The sequence below is a fragment of the Mustela lutreola genome, chromosome 17 (genome assembly GCF_030435805.1).
Source record: "Mustela lutreola isolate mMusLut2 chromosome 17, mMusLut2.pri, whole genome shotgun sequence".
Taxonomy (NCBI): domain Eukaryota; kingdom Metazoa; phylum Chordata; class Mammalia; order Carnivora; family Mustelidae; genus Mustela; species Mustela lutreola.
The window spans coordinates 45420937-45429356 of record NC_081306.1 but is presented as its reverse complement, the minus strand read 5'-3'; the positions used below and the strand labels follow the sequence as shown (position 1 = coordinate 45429356).

The following is an 8420-nucleotide window of genomic DNA, read 5'->3' as shown; positions in this document are numbered from 1 at the left end:
TTGTTCCGTTCTGTGGAACCCAGCCAGACCAGATTGCTCTTGGTTTCCGACACCTGCTGGATGCCTCCTCGCTCGGTATTTTCGCTTATGCTTTTCTTCCTCTGATGCTCTTTATCTCCCATCATTGCCTATCAGACGCTAGCTACACCTGGGGCACCGCTCCAGTGCCCTGTTCCCACAAAGCCTTCCCTTCTTGCTTCAAGGAGCAGTGCACTTTCCCTTTTCAGAAAGAAATGTTATTTTATTTTTGTTTCTGTACTTGGTGTGTTCCAATTTATAATTGTGTGTTAGGATCCCCTACCTTTCAGATTGAAGGCCCCCGTGGTGAGCGCCCATGTCTTGTTCAACTTTGTATCTTTTAAAGCAAGTAATATGTATTTAAATGAATCAGTTCATAAGACGGGCAGAAAGCACACTGGGTCCCAGAGGAGTGGAACAAAAGGAAGGTGGATTTGGAGGCTCTTGGGGGAGCAGGAAGTAGTTAGAGTGTTGGCGCTGGTGGGGGATGTCAAGGTAGGTGAATAATACATTTATCTGGGGCAGGGGCCACGCCAGGGGACGACGGGATGTTGACAGCATCCCTCTCCAGTTTCACAATGTTGCCCCTGGCTGGCCCCTGGGTATGGACATGGGCAGGACTCAGACAGTGGAGGTATTGTGTTGGATTATCATTACACTCAGAACAATAGGGAATTCTGCTGGGGAGGGTGGCAGAATTTGCAGGAAGCCTGTGTTAGAGCTCATAATATTACACCCAAGTCTTCTGTGTAATGTAACCATTACCATATCCCCCGGGTGGCTTAAAGTCACAGAATCATGGAATGGTAGCATTGCAAGGAAATTCAAAGAGGGGTTGGCCAAATCCCCTAGTTTTATGGGTCCGGAAATTCAGGCCAAGGAAGGTTAAAGAACTCTCCCAAGGTTACACAGAGATAAAGAGCAGAGTCAGGATGGGAACTCAAGAGAGAAAAGAGTAACCGTTCATCAAGAGCCTAGTCCATACTGGGGCCGGTAGCTAACTGCCCCACCCCCTGCCCTCAAGCAAGGCGAATCTCACCTTTCCCATTTGGGGACAAGGCGGTGGTAGATCAGGAAGCTGACATTGAACAGGTTAAGTCATGGATCTGTGAATCTGAATGACATCAAAGAGGTGGTCTCTCTATGGTTTGGGGCCACCTCTTTAAAGAAAAGTTGGGGAGAAGGGCACGTGTGGCACTTGGGAGGGCCTTTGCACGGACAGGCCAGTCACTCTGCACGAGGACCCCATGAGGCAGGAGGATTTTGTTCTCAATCTGCTGAGTAGTGAGTAGAGTCAGAGAGGCGGTCCTTCAAGGTAGCCCAGCTCATACCAGGTGCAGTGAGGGTGACGACTGGGGCCATTTCGAGTCACGCTAGACTTGAGTGTTTTCATTATGAAAATGAGGAGGACATCCCCCATGGTGGTGCCCCACAGAATTCTACTCCTCCTTTGAGGTCCAGCGCCAGACACTTGTCTGCTTTTAAGCTTCCATTAACCAAAATCGAAGATGAACACCCACAGGTTGCCTAGAGCGTGGTAGGCATGGACTGTCTTGCACTCTGCGCGTTGTCTTTGAAGATCCGTGTGGCAGGAGGGTAGGAGCGTTGCTGGGAACCCCGATGTCTGTCTTCGGGAGGAAACCGAGGACCGGGAGGTGGTGTTTGCAAGGATTCTTTCCCAGACGCTGGGCCCCGGCAAGAAAGAGGGTATTCTTCTGGCCTGGGCCAGTGGCACCCGGGACCATGACTTGGGCTTATTCTGAAGGCCTCTGGGCTTGGCCTGGAGAACATTCCCTAAGGACGGGCATATCCAGGGGAGCGGCGGAAGGCGGCATTAAGATGACGTGTACGGGGGATGGAAAAGCCACCGTGAATCTTATTCCCATGGAAACAGTAATTGTGGCCTTGGATCTTGAGCAGAGCATAGGTAATTAAGTGAATCAGAGATGAAAATAGAGCGACTCACGGATCAATTTAATGGGTAGGAAGGGGCTCGGAATCAGAGTGTGGTCGTGGCCCGAGACAGCATCAGAAAGAAATAGCTGTGTGAACTGGGTGACCTTGGAAGCCACTTTGAAAGTCAAGGCTTCAGAAATCCTGACCTGGATCCTCCCGTCTCTCCCAACAGACCTATAACCCGACTGTGCTTGTGAGGAGGACACCGTCTGAGTTTGACCAGACTTCCCATTTATCCGCCGAGGAGCACGGAGTATCCCTGGTTTTTCACACTCTACCTGTCCACTGATAACTGGAGGACAGATCATTTTCAGTCCCCCCAAACTGGACAGTGCCAGATATCTAGAACCTTCGGTTTGATTTACAATAGCTTCTTCGCTGGGGTCTGGGCCATCGTCCTGTATCTGCCCTCAGTGCTACTTCCCAGTAGAAAGTCCTAAACTCTGGGTCTCTACCTTCAAACCAAACACGTAATGAAAAACCTAAATCCTTGCTGTGAAACATTCACCCATTAAAAAAATAAACTATATATATGTTTTTATATAATTTGGACTTTGAACTCGGGGGCATAAAACAGCTTTCAGTCAAATGACCCAATTAGAACGGTAACTAGAAATCATCAGATTCTAGTTGTAACTATGCTAAATCATGCCAACTGAAAATAAAAAAAAAAAAAAAACACCCCAAAGAGATTTTGGTGGGTCTGAATAAATCCACAAGCAAAATGAGAGCAAATTCTCTTTACCTGCACTGCCATTTTGGAAAAGAGAATGATTCATTTGTCTATCCTGCGTAAAAACAAGGACCTTGATTGTGGTACGGGAAACATTTCTCACAAAAAGAAGGGGAAATTAGATCATGACTAAAAAAACCAGATGATATTGGTTTGACGGAAAGAATGGAGTGGAAATCAAATGTGTATTCCCATTTAATTAATATCACAAACCATTAGAGGATTTTATTACCAAATGCTATTTGTGGAAACGTGTATAAAAGAAAACAACTTTCTTGATCTCCAAGGGGTGTTTTTGAGATTCTTGTATTTCCCGGTTTTCAGACAGTCTTTCTGGAAGGGGAAAAAAAAAAAAAAAGAAAGAAACTAGATTTTTTTTTTTTTCCCCCATTTTAATGCAGCTTGACGCTCTCGGAGCTTTGCCATGGGTGTCCCAGATATTCGCGCCGAGAGCTGACAGGCGTGTTTTTGTCAGAGACGCTGAGCCCCTTTCCCCATCATCTGCCCCTCCCTCCGCACAAGTTTTGGCTCCGTGTCCACCCACTCCGCTTTCCTTTTTATTAGAGTGTCACCTACAGCTCTCAGAGACTCCTTCTTAACCACATTTACATACTCCTTTCAAAGGAGAGTTGCTTCTAAATTCAGACCAAAACACAAGCCACTCCACTTTCTTGATGTCGTAATGGCAGCCGAGGACAGAAGTCCCCCCCGACATGAGTCCCCGCTTTCCCTGCACGTCAGCCAAGTCAGGTGCTCAGAGTGCTTGTCTGCGTGGCTCCCGGGGCCTCCGTTCACGACGCGCTCAGCCGTGTTTTGTGTGTTTGGGCCTGGCCCTGTCTTAGACCTTGGGATACATCATTGGCAGATTCTAGATCCAAGACCTGTCTTCCAGACACCTGAAGATTTGGGAACTTGAAGCCGTGTCCCTGTGTGGCGACCTGCGGTTCTCGAGAGCTTCACCCATCCTGACTGTTCTAGGCCAGTGGTTCTCAGAGCATCCCCTGGGCTCTGGCAGCTATGGGGCATTTGACAGACATGCTGATTCCCAGGCCCTACCCCAAACCAGCTGAGTCAGCCTCTCCGGGGTAGGGCCCCACAGCCCGTGTTTCCACAAACCCTCCCGGTGACGCACGTCTGGGTTGGAGGGTATCTGTCCTCCTATGCTCTTGCCTGCCTGGGCCCCCGAGGGTATGTCCCCTTCAGTGAATGTGGGTTTTTCACCCTCACACCTCCGCAGGACAGGTGTCACTTTCCCACTGGGCCATTTGGCTCCTAACACGTCAGGGACTTTCATACCCACAGTGGGAAGCGTTTGGAACCACCGTGCTGCCTCTGCTTTTGAGATCAAAGCCCTGGGGTGGCACGGGGGTGTGTTTGCCGCCCCCCCCCCCCGTTTCTAGTATTATTTCTGCACCTTCTTCACCTGCTGACTTACGGCTCACCATGGTTAGGGCGTTGGCCAGACCAAGCCTTGCTCGTGTTAAGGCATTTATTTCATCCTTACGACAATCTCATTCTAACAGTGAGGAAGACAGAAGTGTCCAGCAATTTGCCGAAGGCTCCAGAGTCGGTGGGGGAGCTGGGACGGCAGGTCAGGCAGGTCACCTGGAATCTGCTGTTCCTAAGTGCTTTGCTGGAATGTCTCTCTGGTGACCAGGCGCCCATGGGGGGCCGGGACACTGTATTTGGCCTCACCAGGGTTGGCCTCATGGCTCCTGGTGTCTGGTTCCTGTTCGCCTTCTGGATTGCTCAGTTACAAGAAATGTGGGATAACCTGTCACCTTTTCTAGGCCCAACAAGATCCAGGAGGGAGGCTTGGATGCCCGTTCTGTGGGCATCTTTCATGAGGTAAAGGCTGGTTAACGACACGACCTTGGCCGTGCACCTGCCACACAATCCTGGCCCGGTTGGGGATTTCTGCTTGCCAAGACCGCAGTCTCTCCCTTATCCCTGCTGTTTGAGTCTGAGTCACCCGTGTTTCCCGGCACTTGACGTATGGGGAGGCTAGGATGTGTGCTGAGCCCACACACGATTCCCTCCTGAGTTATCCTTCAGCCGAGAGAGAGTGTGTGCCGTGGTGTGCTGTCTCTCACCCTCACCTGTGGTTCTCAGCCTTCCACTTCCATGCAGGTGAGGGTCGTGGTACAACGAGGCAGACTCTGAGAGCCAAGTGGCTGGATGCACGTCCCAGCTTGTGTGACCTTGGGACTCTTCTTTAACCTCTCTGTGACTCAGTTTCCTCATCTGTAAAGTGGGTTGATATCAGCAACACGTTCGCTAAGACTCGGATCCTGAGTTGTCCCCAGTCGTGCTGACCCCTGTGCCCACCTCCCTGGCCTGTGTTTAGGAGTCATTCTTTTTTCCTCCTCTTAGTCCATCCAGGTTGTGACTTAAGTGACCATGTGCAGAACACACAGAACGCCATGGAAATCTCACTTCCCACTGACCTCGCGGGACAAAGGGGAAAGGGTGCTTCTTGCGCCCTCTGTGTCTCCGAGTTAGTTTTGCCTGACCATGAACCGCCACTGCGTGCAGGGGCCAGGCTGAGACCCACAGGCTGGGGTAAAGGAGGCAGATGTTGACAGAATTCGCCTAGAAGGTGGCCGGCACCAGTTTGAGTTTGTGTTTGAAGACCGGGCTCCAGCAGCGCCCGGGGCTGCCTCACACATCCTCGCTCCCACCGTCTCTACTAATAAGACAACACAGGGGGCTCGCCGTGTGCCAGGCTTTGGTGCCTAGGCTCCGAAGCCTCAGCAGCACAGGTGAATCTCCTGTGCTGCCTCCCCTGCACAGGGGGAAGGTGCCGTGGAAGAGAAGGGAAGCCAGCAGAAAGGAGCCACCAGAAATGAGCCGACCCTGACACTGAGCTTCCTGGACTGTGCATGTGGCCTCCTTAGCAGCTGGGACTCTGGCTAAGCGTGTGCAACAGCTCTGGGCGCTGCCTGACTCCCAGGAGGGTCTGTTTTTGTCTTGTCTCGCTGGGATGGACAGGGTCGACCAGATCTTCCAAATCTGTCCCTTCCTGGTCTGAACCTTCTCCTCCTCCCTGGTCCTCCTCAACCCTCCTCACAGGTGTCGGGCACCGTGGGGGCTCTGACCCGCCCTTCCGTGTGCTTGGCACAGAATCAGTGCCTGCCCCAGTCCTGTTTCAGGGGAGCTTGCCCTTGTCCCCCAGTCTCCTGCTGGAGAGGAGACCCGTCTCATCCCTTCCCGTCAGAGCCTGCTGGAAAGTCCCGCCCTTGAAACCCCCCCCCCCAACCCTGGGTCTCCTGAGCCCCCTGCCCCTCCCCAGCCTGGCCCCGAGCCCCCAGTAGAGCAAGGACAGGAATCGGATTAAGTACGTCACGGCTGTAGCCGGGCAATCAGGTGTTTCATTATCTCGTGACGCCGGGAGCACCGAAATGGAACATTCCCATATTTTAAACGTGCAGAGAATTGTGCCTTAATATAATTATTTTTGAAAGATTCTTCATCACAAAGGTTAATAAGAGCAATACAGGTTAATACCGGCACCAAGGAAGCAGGCCACCTCTGGTTATTGACCTTATTGATATGCAAAGTGCCCTGTCCCTTCACCTTGGGGTGGGTGGCCACTTTCCCAGTCAGTTAGGGTCATGCCCCCCCCCCCAATCATGCACACACCGGTCCTCTGCCGGCTGCTTACCTGTCAGGTCCAGCGGTTCCCTCTATCCTCCCTGGAAAAGAGCACACCCACCCCGAACTCTCACAAGCCCGAGCCCAGCTTTGCTGCTTGAATCAGGACAGTAGGAAAACAGAGCAAAGGCAGGTGACATTATTCAAGCCCAGGTCCCACCTGCTGGGCCCCAGGCTGGCTCTTATGCTTGGATCTCTTGATCAGCCTTTAGGAGGGGCCTGGCTCCTCCCACTTTACAGCCGGGGAGGTGGAGGTTGTGAGAGGTTAAGTGACAGGGGCGTGGTCACAGTTATGAGTGACTTTGTAGTTGGCTGGTGTTTTCCTCTCAGGTCCTGCTGAGACCGCTGTCCCTGCCCCGCCGCAGATGTTAGTGCCTCGGGGACACCCCAGGGGGCACAGAGCAGGCGCTGGGGACAGGAGTCTCGGTTGCGTGTGTGTCCCCATCAGGTAATGGGGTTCAGGGTGGCGCATCTCTAAGCCGGTGAGGGACAGGAGGGAAGGGGCAGGGGCAGGGACGGGCTGGCAGGGGAGTCAGCCGCACAGATGCCGGGTGGCTGCTGGTTCTCCAGAGGGTCCTTTCCCAGCTGAAAGTTGTCCGTGGAAATCCACCCGGAACCAGGTCTTCTGCTTGACTTATTATCCCTTTGGCCTTGAATCTGATCTTCCTTTGAATGCAGCTTAATGGGTCCCATGTGGCTGGCATGGTCCAGTTAATAAACCCTATGGAAAGCAGGGTACACGGCAAAACCATGCCACTGGGCCAAAGTCTGCATGTTAGCTACTTCTGCTCTGGTTCTGCCTCAGAAATCGGTCTCAGAGACCCCTGCACTCTTGATAACCCAGACCTTGCTAATGGGTTTCCTGTAAGCTTTGTCTGGGACACCCCATCCCCAGCCCGCTCCCCTGGTAGGTAGCAAGTCCCGCCAAAGGGTTGACCAGGGCTGTCAGACCCCTCTGTCCCGGGCTTCTGGGAGAGAGATTTGGGGCCAGGTTGGGCATGTGAGACACAGTACTGACCCTCCATCACCGTTTCTGGACTTAGCAGAAGTCTGAGAGATCACCATGTCTCAGGTCATGGGAAAGGGGAGGAGCTATTTTTACTGATTTAAACATCTCCGGGGCATCCGGGTGGCTCAGCTGGTGAAGCATCTGCCTGTGCCTCAGGTCATGATCCCCGGCCCCTGGGTTCCCCTGTGCCTCAGGTCATGATCCCCGGCCCCTGGGTTCCAGCCCTGTGGCTTGTAGCTAGCCTGGGCCATTCCTCTGGTCTTGTGATCAGCGGGTTTTTCAGTGTTTACTTAGCACCCACGTTAGCAAGAAGTGGGGAGACACCACAAAAGGGGAAACAGGTGTATGGGAAGCACGCTAGACTGGGCATCCAGACCCCCGGGATTTCATCCTGGGTGGCACAAACATCTGCTTTGCGGGCTTGTTGCAGAGGTTAAATAGGGCAGTTAGAGCGAATATATCCGGTGTCAAATGAGGGCTTGGCAATATGGGCTAAGTAAGCTCCTTGCTTTTGAGAGATTTCTAATTTCGGAGTTGGAGAAATAATCTAATTAAGAACCTCATTTCCTCCCAGATCCACTTATTCAAGGTCTTAGTGAAAAAGGCAGAGCTACATCGGTCCGGAGCAACGTTGCGCTTGAGGAAGCGGCGAGGATGGAATGGGTGGTTCGTAGAACGTAATCCTGATAGACTTCCCGGGAGAGGTGACTTGTAGAAAAGTGGATAGAAGCAAGGATTGGAGCAGCGGATGGGGTTTCTGGGAAGGCATTTTGGGTGCATTGCCCTCGGGTTTTCCCAGGGAGAAGTTGTTTCTACAGATCGTGTTGTTAGTCCCACAAGAGCCTTTGTGTGCCTGAGGTGGGGCAGAGCAGAGTGGCTGCGCGCTCCACGGGCAATCTGAGCGTGGTTCCAAAGTGCCAGGCCCTGCCTCTCCCCACACCCCCACGCCTGACCCTCAGCCTCGGGCATGTCTCCTCATACCTCACTTAGAGCGGAAATGCTCCAGCAGGGGTCACATGTTAAATTGAGGCTATTTTCTTTTTCTTTCTT

The 8420-nt window shown here is 52.4% G+C and overlaps 1 long non-coding RNA gene across 1 annotated transcript; it reads right to left on the bottom strand.

Annotated features, from left to right (window-relative positions):
• Window positions 1-2933: 2933 nt before the first annotated feature.
• Window positions 2934-6551, bottom strand: LOC131819738 (uncharacterized). Its single transcript, XR_009349308.1, has 3 exons — window positions 6372-6551; window positions 4807-4951; window positions 2934-3040 (listed from the first exon to the last, which is right to left on the bottom strand). It is a non-coding gene; the product is annotated as an uncharacterized LOC131819738 (long non-coding RNA).
• Between the last annotated feature and the right edge of the window lie 1869 nt (window positions 6552-8420).